Genomic DNA, 17,603 nt, shown 5'->3' with positions numbered 1-17,603 from the left:
TTAAAATCACTGGAGGGGGGAAGAGGAGAAACCCTCCTGAACTCCTGAATTACGGAATTCCTGTCCTGTGCATGCTATGTAGCCTGGCATTGGCTTTATGTCTATGACTGAATATTATATGGTTTCTTCTAATAGAAGCTGGCATAAAGAGAAGAGAACATGCAAGTTGCTATTTCTGCTAACCAAAGGAAAAGTTTTCAGGTTCAGCGTTGGACACATTTAGTGGAGTGAAAAAAGAAGACTCTCCTTCCTTGTATATGACTGTTTATAACTGAAGTCATAATTATACCAACTGCCTGCAATACGTAGAGTAGTTACATATTCTACACTGCCTTTCTACAGTTAACATTTTTGTGACTGGTATGTATAAAAAACAGAAATATCTCTTGCTCTGCCAGTAATTTTTACATCAAGTATCTCAATCCACAATTATTTAATGTGCACTTCCTCATTATTTTAAGTATAACAGTCTTGGAGATCAGCCTCTGGTGGTGGCAAAGACCTGGCATTTTGGAGGTGTACATTTTCATGGGAGATTTGTACTTTTTCATGGGAGATTTTCCACAAATTTTGCTACCAGTTCAGAACATTCTGTGACAATCACCACAGAGTGTACCAGGATTTTATATGAAGTTGTTGCTAAATAAGTTAAAGACATGAAATAAAACCATTTTGAAAAGTAAATTTTTTGCACTTTCATTATTTGTTCTACACAGATTATTGGTAAAGATGCAGTTCTCAGCTCCTATATATTTACAAGCATGCATATACTTCGAATTATACTACATAATACAAAAAGAGAACCCTGTTTTTGTTGAGAATTGCATTCATCAGAACACCTTTTCTTTTTTTTTCCCATCTGTTTTAGAACCAAAGCTTCTGTAATTTTACATTTTATACGTATAAGTTTTACGTAACATGAGGGAGCAGAAACAGAGGAACTCTCAAATAGAAAGCCTTTTTCCTGTGAAATTAATGTGAATGGTAGCGTTATAGAAGAATACTCAGGTAAGACAGACAGGCAACCAGGAGAGTATTACAAACGTATGGTTGGAAAGGGGTTTCATCTTCCGTTGTCCTGGATAAAGCTATCTGCTGACTAAAATGCTGTAGCATATAACTCTAGAAACACAGGAACCTAATTAAGCCTCACAAAATTAAGTGTCAGATGTTTCATAAAATGACTGTTTGACTGACATGTATTTTGAGCCTAATATTATAACTGTAGTAATTCATGATCACTAATTTATGTGTTCAGCAGATGAAATACAACCTACATTATCTAACAACAGTAGGAAATTGTAAGATGAGAAACAAAAAACAAAATGCAGTCTAGTCAATATATTTAGTCAATACTTTTATCTTTGAAAAGAGTCCCAGAACCTTTAATGTTCACCACTGATCAAAATCTTGACTTCACCTGCATCTTCAAAGACTAATATCTCCATCAGCAGTCCTTCTGCCATTATTAATTAAAGAATAATCTACTGATTTACGAACATGAGCTGGAATACAAAAGAATTCACACAAAACTGCTTTGGAATGAATAGCCCTGCAATTCTAAAACCCCAATTCACTAAGCCATGATAACTTTAGTGCCATTTGGTGGAAAACACAGTATAGATATCTGTAAACACATTTAATATGCTAATGGTAATATAATTATGTTTTAACCTCTTTCCTTAAATTTTAGGTCATGTAATATAAATGCAATCCAAAACTTGGAGACTGTAAGAATTTTTTATAATGTTATAAGGGCACTGTGTGCTCTCTGCCCAAAGATTAAAGACTAAGTAAACATGCCCAATTACATGAAAGCAAACATTCATTTCTATTTTCAAAAGCCAGGAGTGTAGCTATACAGCCACAATTCTTACATAGAGACTGGAATTTTTCTGGAATTGTGACAGCACAATATGAGCATCAAGTTTTCAATTTTCCTTTACTAATCAAACAAGGAATAAAGGAATTAAAAAGAGATTGAAGCAATTTTATTTTTATTAAAACAGAATGGATGTTGCGGCTGAAGTTTTGTAGAAAATGCCAGACAGTTATAAACAGCTATTTTCTCTACAGAAAAAGACATAATGATACCCAATGGTTAGAAGCTGAAACTAGACAAATACACACAAGAAATAAGGAACATTCTGTTAATGAAGATAATTAACAACTAAAACAACTTATTCAGGAACTGGAACAATTACTTCACAATTTATGGATATTAGGTAAAGCAAGCATAGGTCATTTCTTGTAAGATAGGCTTTGCACTTACCTGTAATTATAACAATCTTTATCTGTCCTGGTTCCTCTCTGAATTCCTTTTTAGGATTAGTAACGTGAACTGGAGACAACAGGTCTTACTGATGCCTTTTTATAATTATGCTAATGTTACCTTCGCTTAATATATTCAAGATCATTTTTATAAGCACATCATATTGATGCCTCACAGTCACAGCTGATGAGCTAATATGCGCAACCATATCTCATACTTTGTGTTTTGTAATTAATGGTTTCCATTTTGTGACAGTTTCACGTTATTAACAACTAAATCTTACAGTTCACACTGTCATACCTTACTTGAATACTGCCTAAGTTCCCTATGGTCCTCTATCTTTATCTAGCCTGATCCTCATCTTTAATGGCCATGCTTCCCGTCTTCATATCATTGTTGAAATTTCATTGGTGCAATCCGGTTCTGAAAAAAAGTACTAATGAAAATACCCAGACAGACCAGAAGCAGATGAAAGCTCTGTTTCACTGAAGAAACCACTGAATTGTTGCTCTGAAACTCTTCCTAACCCAAATAAAAGGAAACCTAAAATACCCCCCAAAAAGCAACAGAAAATAGGAATGCCACCATATTTCTATTCACAGATAAAGACAGACCTTGGACATGAATTACACATGTTGCTTGAATGATGGCCTGTGGTCAAAATTGTTTACTGAACAACAGAGTTCTGTATTATTGTAGACCGACAAGGCATTTTTCCGTCATGTCCCTTCATAAAAAAGGGTACCAACGTCTGTGTTTATATGAGACAGATGAATGGACATACAGAGAACAATATCAGACTAAAGTCTCCACAGAAAGGAGGTGAGACAATAAAAGCAAGTAGTCTACCAAGATGTGGACAGTAAAACTGGAATTCCAAAATTATCTCTTTAGAGCTTTAGGTTATCTGGTGCAATGGATATAACATTAAAAAGAATCTCTCATCCATGAGCCATGCACATACATTACGGTTTGCAGAATCAGGATCATTGTGTAAAATTCTTGCAGTTTCTGCAATATGGGAGTTGAATTAAAACATGTAACACTGTTTGGCAGAGGAAAATGTGATGAAATTAAAAGCAGCAAAATACAGCAAGAAAATGAGAAACAGATATAACAAAATAATTTTTGTAAGATAATATATTTAGAGAAGTAAGTGTTCAGAAGAATAAAAGAAGTAAACCAATAATACATATGTTCCTTTAATAAAAGCAGAATGTGATACTATATTTTGAGTAAATTGAAATGCAGTATGTATTTTGGTATTATTTAATCCTTTAGCTAAATATTTTTTTAAATTTTTAAATTAATAAATATTTCTTAAATTATTACTTATGTGACATAGGACTGAAATGCAAGCTTCATGAATCAGTTCATTTCATATTAAAAATTGCTTTATTTCTCATTACAAGAATCTTACAGGATTCTACAATGTCATCCTATAGTCTGCCCACTCTCTCAACTTTCTAAAAGAAAAGTTGGAAAAGTTCATGTAAGAAGGCATTATAACTTAAAATTCTGCAAATATGAAGTCAGCTTCCATTCCACAAAACTTAGTACATTAATATATTTGCAGGTATGAAGTACAGGTCTATTTTTTTGCAGACAGTAGTCTGCAAAGACAATCCTACAAAGGCATACATACTTTCTAACTTTTTATTATTTACCTGGAGTAGACATATTCATTTTAAAATTAATCAAGATACAAATCTCTACAGAATCAAAGACAGGATAGTATCACTGTCTGGGAATACATTTTTGCAGATATAAACAAACCCTCAAATTCTGAGAAAAATTTGCTCTGTAATGGTATATATACCGTGGTAATTTGCATCATGAAACAAAATGAGAGCTATCTAAGTAAATATTTTTTACATTGCAGGAAACAGTGTTTATTAGAATGGAAGAAGAGTTTCAAAAAGAATGCAATCTTGAAAAGTAATACGCCCCTCTCTTTTAAGTCATCAATAGCTTAAGTTCAGCAAATACATCACTTGGGGTTTGTTTCCAAAGTCTCTCTTTTTCAGTTTTTAAATATATGGCCAACATTTTCTTTATGGTTTAATTTTCTTTTAAGAGCTTCTTATTTTTATACTCTCATGTTCTATCCAAACTGAAATAATGTTATTACCTTATATTCACATTTATAAAATCTTTCAGTACCTTTGAAGTATTATTGTCTTCATTAATATACAGCACTTTCCAATTTAGTACAATGTAGGAATGTAATTCAAGGTCTATTCCTCCCCCACATCATTTATAAAATTGTCAAATAAAATTAGACTTATCACCAAACCTGGCAGTTCTTTAATGAGCAGTTTCATCTCGGTTGTAATTATTTTTTGTTTGTGTATGTTCAGTAATTTTTCATTCTATGATGTCCTACAAATTATTTTAATTTTTTACATTTTACCCATTGGAAATCATAAATGTTTTCTGTTTTTACTTTGGAATTTCGATGTACTACATGGCATATATTATTTTATACCTACATAAAAATTTGAAGAAATAATATTATGAAAGCACCTAGTAAAGTGCTTTGTTGTATTTTCTTAGCTGTTTTATTACTGTTACTATTGCTGCTTTTGTCTGTTAATTATTATAACAGGAATTAAATGGTAGTTACACTTGTTCACTAAGAAGTTTATAAATAACTATTGCTTACTGGTCCGCATTTCCTTGCTGATACATGCACAGTCTCCTTAAACTTTGTTCCATTATTTTATAAGGCTTTCCAGGATGCTTACCAAGGTTATTCCCTTACCCTTACTTTGTTACTTTGTTTACAGGGTTTGCTGTTTCATATTTCCTGGTACTTCCCTGACAGTTGGGGTATTTTTTATTAAAACATGCTGACATTTTCACAAATATACTTATTGACGGTCATTAAAACTGTCATATCCAACTAGCATACACTTCTGTATTTAAGTATGTTTTTCCAAAGATTCTGCAAACAGTTTTACCAGAAACATTTCTCCATTATTCCACTTTCACCTGATCTAAACCAGAAAGAATAAAGTCAGCCATTTGGAAAGGATGGACTTCCATTCCTTATTTCCCCAATAATAGGGTTAATTTGCTTCTTTTCTTATACTATAGTTATATGGCCCCTTAGTTCATGAGAGTAAAAATCCTTCAGCATTGGAAAAAATAAAAATCACAATTATACTCAACTATTAACACCCTAACATTAAGATTCTGAATGCTTTTTTCAAAGTTGAGTAAAGACAAAGAAAAAAAAAACCTATTGCTGTTCATGACAGTGCTTTCATTAGCTTTCTTCTATTATGAAAATCAGATTCTTATCTATAAGTTCAGCTCTAACATTAACTTTCATTGGTCCAAATTTTGAGTAAGCCCTTTGTGCTGAAAATCCACCTATTCAGAAATTATAAGAATCTGCTTCCTGAAGAAATTACATCCTGCAATAAAATCTATTTGTGTATTCCTGAAAAATCCCTTTCTTCTAAATGGAAAGTCTGTATCCCTTGCCGGCCATCTTGCACCCTGTTCAAAACTAGATCTGCCATTTGCAAGTAGAGATGCTGTGGGCTAGAATTACAAAAATCCTGTGGATTTGAAGAAATTCCTGCCATTACTGTTGCAACAGAAATTTATTTCACATTTAAATCATTAAATAAATGGTACATTAAAGGATTTATTTAAAATAAAGAAGAATGCAGATTTCAAATAATCTTGGTACTATTCATTGTTACAGAAAATCTAATTTTCACCACTGAAGTTATAGCTAAAATAATTAGTATTTTCCTTTGCATTACAGAACTGTGGAATTTCTTATCTCTACCACTATCTTAAAAAAAAACCCCTAAAACCAAAACCAAAAAAAGCCATTAAAAAGCCCCCACCTGGCAAAATAATCATCAATATATCACTGAACACTATCATTAGCAAACAAACTGAGTTTCAGTCTTAGAGGAAAAAGGATGGATGATACCAGAAATACAAAATATTTTGCTGTGGTGTAAGATACTAAATGTTATTATAAGTGTGGAGCTGCTGTTACAAAAAGTGGAATTTTTTCTCTTCTGTTGTATTTTGTTATAGGTATGTTTGGCTCTGATGAGAGGTGGTAATTTCCATTGGTTCTGAAGGGACTGAAGAAAAATCACTTAATATGTCTTTTGCATCTTTGGTTATTACTATTCTGAGAAACTTTAAGGGTCACTTAAAGAACAGCTACATTTATACCAAAATTTAAATTTTTATTAATAGAACAACCATTGTGGACAGTCAAGTTTTTTCCTTTAGCACATTTTTGATACACCCTTTCCCAAGCATACTATATAGACATATTAAACATTGTATTGTATCCTTGGGGAGCAGTACATATATTCACAAGGTATCTATCTTTTAAAACTCCTTAAATTATCTTGAGGACTAAAAATCTTGAAGTCACACAACCTTCATGATTGCAGGGAGACAAAAATACCAGTTTTCTGACTGTGGTATCTTACTTTCTTTGTGTTTTGTATCTCATGTCATTAAAAAAATAACTTTTCATTGTCTAATACAGCAGCTAAAGAAGCACCACACTACCTGTTTATATTTTCTATTTAGGCATCTGCTATGATATTCACCTTTGACTATCAATACTCTACTTATTAATCCATGACAAGCTGTTAACCACCAAATGGAAAATGCTGGCAGTCGTTATAACATTATCATGCTCAACCTTTTATGAGTAGCTCAGGTCACCTTTCTGCATGAACAAAATGGTATTAGTGAATTGCATTGCACTACAGTGTAAGAAGACATAGACTTTCAGGAATTTTAGTAGAAGATTAAGAATAACTGTTAATGCTTAAAATGCATCTGTATTGTCTTACAGGACTCATACAGAGAATGTCAAATGACACTTAATATTATTTTAACCAGAAAAAACACTTCTGTGGCAACCAACCTTATAGCTCTAGTTCTTCCAATGCTTTACTACTCAGGGGCTATCCAAGGAAAATAAGAGGTCACAATTTATGCACATTACTTGCTTATTTATATCTTATGATTTTGAGATTATAGTTGATATTAATGGAAGTAAAGAATTGAAGTATTGATCAACCTAAAGCACATGTTTGGCATAGACAATTCTTTGTACAGTCCTGACACGGTATTTCAACCTTGAAGTAGAATTCTAGTGCTTCAAGCTAGTTTAAGACACTGAAAATTTGCACCTGCTGTATTATGTAAGCCAGTAAATGCATACACACAAACTTCAACTAGCAGACTTGTGTGGCTATACGTGTACTCCCAAAATAATACCACTCACTTTCAGATATAGTCTTTTCTGGTGTAACATTTCTTGTTTTCAGTAGTCTGGTAACTCCTTTAATTTCTACAACAGTTAGAAGTAATAGTCATTATAAGTTTATTCACTACTTTCATTAAAAAACTAAATATTAAAATAATTCGAAACTAAGACTATGTGTATCAAGCAAGGAATGAGGATGATAGTCGAAGTAAAACAAAAAAAATAAAAACTAATTCAAACACCTGAAATCAGAGAATTCAGATCCTGAGATTGGCACCAACCCTAGAATGAGGATATATTGCGCAAACAGAGGTTCTTATTGGAAAGAATTAACTGTGGAGCAAGAGTTTCTCCTCAAAGGGGAGCAAGACAAGAGAAAAGCTGTCTGCATACGAGGAACAAATGTGGCAGGACACAGAGTCCTGCTGGATGTGGGGAAAATTCCACTGATTATTATTCATGTCAGGGCAAATAACACTACCTCTTCCTTGCATCGACATATTACAGAAAAATCTACCAGCCAAGAAAAAGAAGTTGAAGCAGACACAAAAGTGATCTACAACAGAATTATTTTAGTCACCACAAGAAGGGTGACAAAATATCAAAGATGATTCAAAGACCGGTATTTTGAGGAAAGTGGGGATTTTAGTTACTGAGATATTCATAGACAGGGTATTCAAAGTAGGAATGACACCAGCTAAGCTCTAAAAATGCTAACTTTCTGAGATCAAATAGCTGAAAAAAGAGCTATAATTTATAACTAAAGCAGGCCTGGTTTTAATGCGTAGGAAGATCATGTAAACATGGATATAATAAGTGCTAAATGCACATGGGAAGTATGAATAACAATACTGATGGAAGTAGGAAAACTATACAGTTAAAAACATGTATTTTGTAAATTATGTATTGCAGAAGAGTGGTCATAAAAAATACCTTAAGGAAAGCAATCACGAGTTACTTCCTTTCAGAGTAAACAGAGATACATGAAAACAGATTAGCAAACATCGTTTGTTTCAAAAGGCTAAATGCTGAGAAATTATGGAAAATAATTACTGATGTCAGCTTTACTGAAGAGCTTATCAGTTCAAATATTCAAAAGACTTCCAATATATTTAACTTAAAAGTGAAACAATATCAGAAACTTGCACCTGAAGCAAGTAGAAAAAATTGCTAAATACTCAGACCAAATACAATGTCTCATTTCTTGTCACGCATGCTCAGGAAAGAGGGATTCAAATAGAAAAAAGAAATGATGAATGAAGTGCCATAAGTAGGAAAGAAGGCATGCAGCTTTAGAGCAGATTCAAAAGCCTGACTTTATGGCAGGGAAAAAGGAAGTCTGGAAATAGACATGACTGTTCTCCATAAATGCATAGGAGAAAGAAACAGTAGGGAGGCAGAATTCCAGTTAATCTTAAATATAATATTGACAAAAGAACAAATTAATATTAAGTGGTTTTAAATACATTTAGTTAAGAAATTAGCAGGCCTCTAACTCTCAGAGAAGTAACATCTGGAACAGGCTTGCTAAAGGAATACTTCATTTTAAAGGTTAGCTGGCTACACTTAGGAATTTGTGATAGCAAAGGATTCAACTGTCTAGAATAGAAACTCTTTTCCTGCCCAGCGTTGTATTACTTCTGTATATTTGACGCAGGGAGCAGGATAGTGGAGGGATGTTTAACCACTGACCACTAAGTTTTCATTATATCCTACTTGCCCTACTGTATCAAATTTTAACCTTTTAAAGTCAAAATCTTCAGCCGCACATCTTTTTGTTCATCACTATTTAATTTGATCAAGCTTAGAATGAATTGACACAATATTGTTCTCCACAGTTAGCACTTTTTTATTTGATGTATACCAAAAGAGTCTATAATCACATAAGTTTTCTTTTGATTCAGTAGCAAGACAATGTTCCTGTATAGAAATGCCAAATTATTCTCCTATCTCATCTTGCTGTTGAGTGGTACAATCCCTCATGGAGACAAAGAGACTGCTTACTGTTAAATAAGTCTATCCAAATCATGAATATAATGCTGGGTTTCTCTAGGGACAAGAAACATAATCCCACAAAAAGCAAAATTGTAACAGGTAATGTGCCGGTTGAACTGCTTTTCATTTTCCATGCAGTTAGCAGTCAAAATAGAAAAAGAATATTGTGTTGGTTATGTAAACTTCAGGACAAAAGCCATGCTATTTTGACTCTATAATATGGATTATTTTAAACAAAATGGTAGCCATCATCAGTGTCTCTTGTTTTTAAAGTATATTGTACAATACAGACAGAAGACACCTTTGCATATCATGTTGCTTACAGCTGTTAGGCTATACCATAAATGTACGTAGGAATAAAAACCTGGCACCTAGAGACAAAATGATGTCTTGTTTTTGGTGTTGAGAATTTCTTTCCAAATAAAGTACAGTTACCAAAAAATTGTCATAAATGTGTTTTCTACCCTGATATTCTGCAAATTGAATATTAGAAGTGATGCTCAGCCTTTCAGAAAGAAATCGTTATCTAGTCATTAACTTTTCTTTTACCCTTCCTCTCTTCTTAAAAAACAAAGTGTAAATGAAACTGTTTAAAATACTGTATTATGTAAACTAACCAAATGCTTATGCCCACAGAAATTAGTAAATAGGAAGGTGAAACATAATTATGTTCATTTGCAGTTTTATTTCTGACATCAAGCAGAGTCTGCTCATTCACTCTTTTATGGGCAAACAACAATTTTTATTTAATTCACTCAGTTAGGGAGTACAGGATGAGGAGCCCAAGTCAAACTGTTGACAACATTCATAGCAATTATATTTTAAAACAACAGAACAATAGTCAATAGTGAATATGTATCTTATTTAAGTAAAATAGGAATCTTATTGACTTGGGAAAATATTCCTCATTTTTAGAAAGAGGCAGAAACAACTGTTAGAAAAGGAAAAACTGAACATTGCAAGTAGCATAGCACACGTAATATAAATAGGGATAATGTCAATTAGGTGGGATTATTAATGCACCAGCAACAGTGTCTGTAGCAAAAGACATTGTTGAACAATTCTGTTTGTTTGTTTGTTTCAGTATAAAAGTCAGATTTGATTACTTTTCAAATACATTTTTTTGGCTCTCCACTACTGTTTCTGTAAGTGCACACATGTGTGTGCATGCTCCTCAATATTATGATTTTTGAAGAATTTTGTCTTTTCTTGTGTTAAATACAACCTATCCAGAATGTCAAGCATTAATCTTCAGAAAGTTACACATAAGCTGAGCATGCAAAAATGGGCAAACACACTGCTCAAACTGCAGGACTCGCTATGTTTACAAAAGAAAGCTTTTATACACACTCAGCTAACTCTGCGTGGGCAGCCCTGGGAACCTGACCAACATGTTTCTAAGCTTTTAAATGCATTTGTAGTATAGGCAATGATGATACATTTATTTAATAGGTTCATGTATTTAAATAATTGACAACTTCAGCAATAAACATACTTATTTTTCACTTGCACTAAACACTACAAATATATCTAAAACATTTTCCTATGGACTCTACTGAGTGGTCTAATTCATGTAATCATTGATGGGAAAACTTACCTCTTACTCAGAACTTTATTATAAATATTTAATCCTGTTTGATCTCAGTGAAAATTTGCATAAAATTTAGCTTCAAATATAGTTTGAGACTCTCTTCATCACTCAACATACATTCAGGACCCTTTTAATCAGAATAAGGTGTTTGCAGAGAGTGAAGAACATATGTGTCTATAAGTCCTGAGCATGTACAAAGCAAATCTTAAGATAAAAGGTATAAAAATATTTGAGAATAGTTTCTTAATAAAAAAATGAAGTCATCAAGGTGGAAGCCTTCCTATATTTCTGCATTTTCTCTGTGACTACACTTCTTTTTCTACAGTAAAGCATAATTTTACATTAATCTCCTTCTGCTTGGTTTACATGTTCAAAACATGTATAAAAATACAATAAAAAGGGGAAATGCAGTTCATTTACAGTTCAGTGCTGAGGGACCTATCATCCATACTGCTCAAGCTGTAAGCACTAACAATTTCTGAGTGAGGTCATTAGCGTATATGGTGCACACTGCTTTTTTTCTTTCTAAGGCCAGTGATACAAGCTACAGTGGCTTCATAGGTGAGAGTACTATTGTAAAAAAGACAATGGCTTTAACTGGATGTCTTACCAACACTTCATTGCCTAAAATAGTTAACATGAAGCTATATTTGAAAGTGAAGACCAATAACAGTATTTTTTCTTAATGATACAAGTTTCCAAAAACATGGTGCAGTGGGCTGATTCTCATTACACCAGCAAAGAATCAGGGTAGCTACAACACATGAGTCAGTTTGTGTGGACAATACAAGGTAGTATAGGATAAAGAACTAAAGGCACTGATTTTTACATTCTACAAACTTATGTAAATATAAAATAGATTGTATACAAAGATATTTTTAAAATATGAAAGAACTGTGTACTTACTGTATAAGGCTCCAATACATAATTCCTTAAATCTTTAACAGCCAAAACAGAATGAGGAAACTAGTTGGCTTCCTAACTTTTTGCAAATAATATGCTGGCAGGAAGGAAAATATCCATGAGAATAATTAACAATAATCCCAAAGTCCCTTCAATTAAAAAAGACATTGTTGGAAAACTCTTGATTGATAACTATATTTTCAAAAACAAAGATGAAATTCAAAACCCATTTGTGGCAGTACTTTTAAGAATTATACAAATTTCCTTCAAAAGGAACAGCATATTTCTTTAAGAATAGGAGATACAGCTGTGACCATCTTCTAACCTAATACATTTTTACCTTTTTAGAGGGAAGATTTTTTTTCCCCAAAACTTAGGATTTTTATTTTTTAGCAAGAAAAAAATGGACGAAAATGAGAGTGACTACAGCATGTGCTTTTTGATTATTCTCTTTACTCCAAATATTATTCATATTTTTTCCTAGTGAATTGCTCAAAATTGGTAATAAAATTTTTTAAAATTCAACCAAATACAGCAACAAATCCTGAATAAATGTCTAGCCTTTACCCAATATATTTAAAATGATGCAGTAAACCTGCAAGATATTTCAGTGCTCCTGATCAGGTAAGTTCCTAATACAAGAACATGATATGTAATGCTCAGGTTGTCTTGGTAGAATTATATGTTTTCAACAAAGATGAGCGTTGTTTATATTAAAGACTATAGGGGCTTACATAAAAGCAAGACTATAAACAATTCAAAAAAATAGAAAACCGTATGTGGAAATTCTTAATTGAATTAATGCTTCGTATGAATCAGGTCTATATTAAACTATATAAATAAAACTCAGATTTTTAAATGAGATTGTGACCATAAGGTTGTATGCTGGTTTAACTGAACTATGTTTTTAAACCAGCTAAAGTTAAACAAGTACAAAGTCTTACTTGGGCTGTACCTTAGCATTCTTGCAGCTGAGCACACTGAAAACAAAAGTCTCGTAAGCTTGCCTTTCTACATTACCACTGCATTTCAGTCTTGATCAATGCGATCCCTGCTCTAATGGTCTTATTTTCATTTTTAAAGGGCAAAATGCTGTACCAGGTATCTTTTAATTTTTGAGCTAACATTATCAACAGCTGCATGTTTATACCCAAATAAAATGTTAAATTAATGTAGTTTATTTACACATGTTGATATAAGTATGTGTGTATACCAATGCACACACTGTAGCTTTGGATAATCAAAATATACCTCTTAAGAGAACTATGAATAAAAGCTTTATTTAGGAGAGCAGTGTAATTTATCCTCTAAACAACTTCACATAGTTAGAGGGAATACAAAGAAATGACAAAATGCTTTTTGCTGTGGTACTTCACTAGAAATGAATATTACAAAGGCCAAGAAATTTCCAGTCAGGACAAAAGGCTTTTTAGATCTTTTAAATCTTTTGTTGTGCTTGTGATTACACGTTGAAATGATTGATTTTCCTCTTTGACAATATCTTAAATTGTGTGTCACACAGTCAAAATTTAAAGCTTGATAGGTCCACAGTACAATTTTAAAATCATTCAAAGAAGCTCAAGATTTAATTAAGAAAAACATTAGACCAATTAAGACTAAATGGTAGTATAAAATATTAAGGTAAAACATGTATTAGTGTGACATTTGCATTTTTATGAAGTATGAATCACAAAGAAATAAAAACTGCTGCTAAATTTCAGTTAAGTCCCTTTTAAAAATCTTGTTTCCATGGCAATGCTGAGAGTAAGTTTTCAGAGGATGTAAGATATGGATTTTTTATTTAAAAAAAAAAACACACCACAGTTTAAATGAGAAATAGCAACATCATGGCCTCTTTTCAATTTTCTAATATGCCTGAGAGGCAGAGAAAATAAGTCACCAAGACATCAATGCCAGGATGAATGCAGGAGGACAGACCCTTCTTCTTCTACTGTTTTGCAGTATGCTTCTAAATAAGCACATCCACCAGTATAATTCTGCTGTAAACACACTAATTGTTAAACACTGTTTTTGCAATCCGAAGGCCTAGTAGTGCCCATTCAATCAGGGAAGCTTAATAACAACATTCATTATCAAGATGAGCTGAAATTCCACTACAAAGGCTACCTATGACAAAAGTAACCAAGTGATTCTTCTTTTATATTCCAGATCTAAGAAAAGTTGTTCAAGTCTCTAATGAGTAATCAGGGATTGAGGTTTCTAGGCTACAAAAATCCTGTTGTGGCAAAAAAGGCAGAAACCTAACACCCAAATCAATACTGTATTACTCTCTCCACAGGCAAGAGCTGCTGGGTCAGGAAAATCATGAAAAATTCATAGTGAAGGTGGTCAAGTCATCCATAAGATAGAGAAAATAATGCTATATCTAAAGATCCCTTGAGCAATCGAAGACATTTTATAGATTTCACCATGGATAAGTGCTGGTTTGTTTCATCTATGTACCTTAATACTGTTCCTCTCTTATTCTAACAGTAAATGAGGATGTTTTGGTCTATATTTACTGTCTTTCTTATTTACTTTATTAATTTCTCCATCTTCGCATTCCACTGATGCAATAGCCACCCACGGGAGAATTCTGAGTCATTCCTTCCAGTAGAAAAAGTGGGTAACACATCTTGGAGGAGTCCTCTGTATAAATTCCTCAGCAAGGGGTAAGCATAATTCTGACTAACAGAAGAAGTTAAAAGATGTCCTGCTCCTTTCTGTGACATCACTACTCCGAAAGGGCACAAGCAATAGACCTTCATCTTTTATAAAGTCTAAACTCTCAATCATAAAAAAGAAATATATAATTTTATTTCATATAGAAGTAATAGAAGGAAAGTAAATGTTTAAACAACCATGTGTGGAAAAGCCAAAGAAACAAATATTTGTACATGATTAATAACTTGGTTTACACATCTTCATCCTTCCTGCAGCATCAAATTCATATCTAACAAAGGAACAGTAAAAAATGTAAAATGAAGGTCCCCCTACACAGTACGTATTAAGGTAAATAACAAAAAGGAATTCTAATAATAGCAAGAAATTATAGAAATCTAACTGCCAGATAAAGTGACACATTGCTTTCTAAAGCTTCATAAACACTTCTGAAAATTCTGCAGAAGTGCATTCCTCCATGATGCACTGAAATCCAAACTTTCCAGTAGGATGAGCTGCACACAGTTATTTCACACCTGTACAAAATTTAAACATTCTAAGATGCAAGGCACAAGACACTTTGTGGAAAATTGATATAGTCCTGATTAAATCTGCCAAAATACGACAAACAATGTTATAAAGACCCTGCATCTCTCTGCCATTGAGGAAAAAGAGTCAAATTAACAATGAAAACCACTAGTCCATTTTGTCAATTGTCTGTATGATGCAGTAAAATATTAGCAATCCCTACCTAGTGAGCTATTTAAGAAATATTAGAAGTTTCTTATTGTATTAAAAAATTACTATTCACCTGTGAATATAATTGTCCAAGTATGTTGCCTCTCCATATACACATTAGACTCAATAATCCCCAAGTTCTTGGAATAATCTAGAAAACCATGAATACAGGGGCAAGACACATTCTCTCTTAGACAGAGACATTCACCTAGACCATTTATAGATATCACTGGCCTTATTACATAATGCCAATCAGAGACTCAGAAAGCAATACCTTCAATCAGGTGTTATTTCAGCCTTTTAAAAAAAAATTATGACAATTAGGGAAGAATATTGGGAAGTAAAAGGCAGAAAAAAATAATTTGGACATTAGTGGAAAACAGGAAAAACATGTTACCTAGCTAAAGCTGTATAGAATATGAGCTAAAACGAGTCAGAAATACATACAACTAGTTCAATCTCTTTACTACCATAGTATCCAAACATATTCATTGGACACAATATGCCAAGGTTCTAAGTGATTTAAAAATCTTATTCCTTTTTCTAAAGTGGAATGGTGTCTCAGCACTGACTTCATATTCCAAGCGCTGAATAACTTCTGAATATGAAAATATTTTCTAGATTTTTAATATCCTTGCTCTGGTAATGGAAGTGTCTATGCAAAGTTTTCACCTTCTTAATCTTAGATCAGTCTCCTTTGTATAGCTAATGCCATTCTTACTTTTGAGAAAAATCAGTCTACCATTTCTTGCTTTCTCTACAGAGAGGACACTGTAGGCATCTAGCTTTAGGAGTCACCAATAGAATTCTCTGTAAGTTTCACATTCCCATTAGTGAAGCACAAAGCTTGACTTCTCTGTCTCCAAGTTAGACCACACTGGCTGTTAGAATAAGCAAAAGTAAATTATTAGAGATGGCACGCTCAGTGTATTGTACTTTACCATCTTAAAAGATTGCCAGGTTCTCCTTTTTCTGATTTTTATGATGCATGTAGCATATTTTCTTTAGATGTACTCTGTAAAACCTGTCTAGTATTTGCTACTCATCATGTTTAGTTTGACCATAAAAATTGTGGATGTGGGACCATCTTTGTCTTCCTTGTTTGGGTTGCAATTGAGCCTTGGTTCTTGACATTGTCATCTACACTATTCTACTGATTATTGCGAATCTCAAATTGTCCCCTCAGTCCATGTCAGAATTCAACTGGTTTTGATTTTCATCTGAAATAACTTTTAAATGTGAAGGCAGTAAAAGGCATGTCTAAGACACCCAGTGTAAAAACAAAATATATGAAGTAGGAAGATTTTCCTTATTTAGTGAATAATAAATATTATCTTGTTCATTAGAAAAGCATTTTAATTATTTGGCACATGTCCAAAACACAATTCGTAGAACAAAGCCATGGACATCAGTTATAAGGGAGACATCGGTATGTGCCTTTATTCTTCAATATTTCTGCCACCTGCGCCTCACATTACTTGTGTTAAGGCATCTATCATATTTACTGTTTCTGAGAGGGAAAGAAATTACTGACAGAAGCTCTTCTCCTGAGAGGACCACAGAAGAAAAGTACTGCATTTATGGGTGGTGACTCCCCTGTGTCTTCTCAGAATGGACATAGGAACATGACTCCAGAGACCTGGGATCTAAACAGGAACAGAAAGCATCTGTCTCTCCTACTTTCTTTACTGGAGACAATAAAAAGAAAAACAGTGTCAAAGACACTTACTTTGAAATGCCTCGTAATGCTCAGATATTTGCAGCATATACTACAATTATGCCACAGTCATATATTGTTCCATTATCACTGCAGGAAGCTCTGAAGTTTTATGCAATCTTATTTGAAAGTACATAAGAGAATGTATAGAGATTGGTGCAAGGGAACATAAGGGCCAATTTTCCAAGGTGTTAATAGTACTGAAATCTCACTAAAGTCAATGTAAACTTGGGTTATTTTGCACTTCTCAGAAAAAGTTTGAAAATAGTGAGTCCATAACAGGGACCTTGTGAAACCACTTGTGGCACCTGTATTCCCCTAGCAGAGTATATATCAGTGCAGAAAGCAGAGAAGGTTGTTATGAAGTAGAGGGTTGAAATCAGCTGCAAGGAAAAACTAAATTATAATTGACATCATGTATTATGATCAGGCGGTGTGTATTTGGGATAGGTGCCAATAT

General features: G+C 33.2%; 1 protein-coding gene across 1 annotated transcript in view; it reads right to left on the bottom strand.

Annotated features, from left to right (window-relative positions):
- BEND5 (BEN domain containing 5) overlaps positions 1-17,603 on the bottom strand; it is a 595,256-nt gene that overhangs the window by 524,269 nt on the left and 53,384 nt on the right. The gene's annotated exons all lie outside the window — the stretch shown is intronic.

Source organism: Egretta garzetta, unplaced genomic scaffold (genome assembly GCF_000687185.1).
Source record: "Egretta garzetta isolate BGI_Z169 unplaced genomic scaffold, ASM68718v1 scaffold533, whole genome shotgun sequence".
Classification (NCBI taxonomy): Eukaryota; Metazoa; Chordata; class Aves; order Pelecaniformes; family Ardeidae; genus Egretta; species Egretta garzetta.
This window is presented reverse-complemented; position numbering and strand designations above follow the sequence as displayed.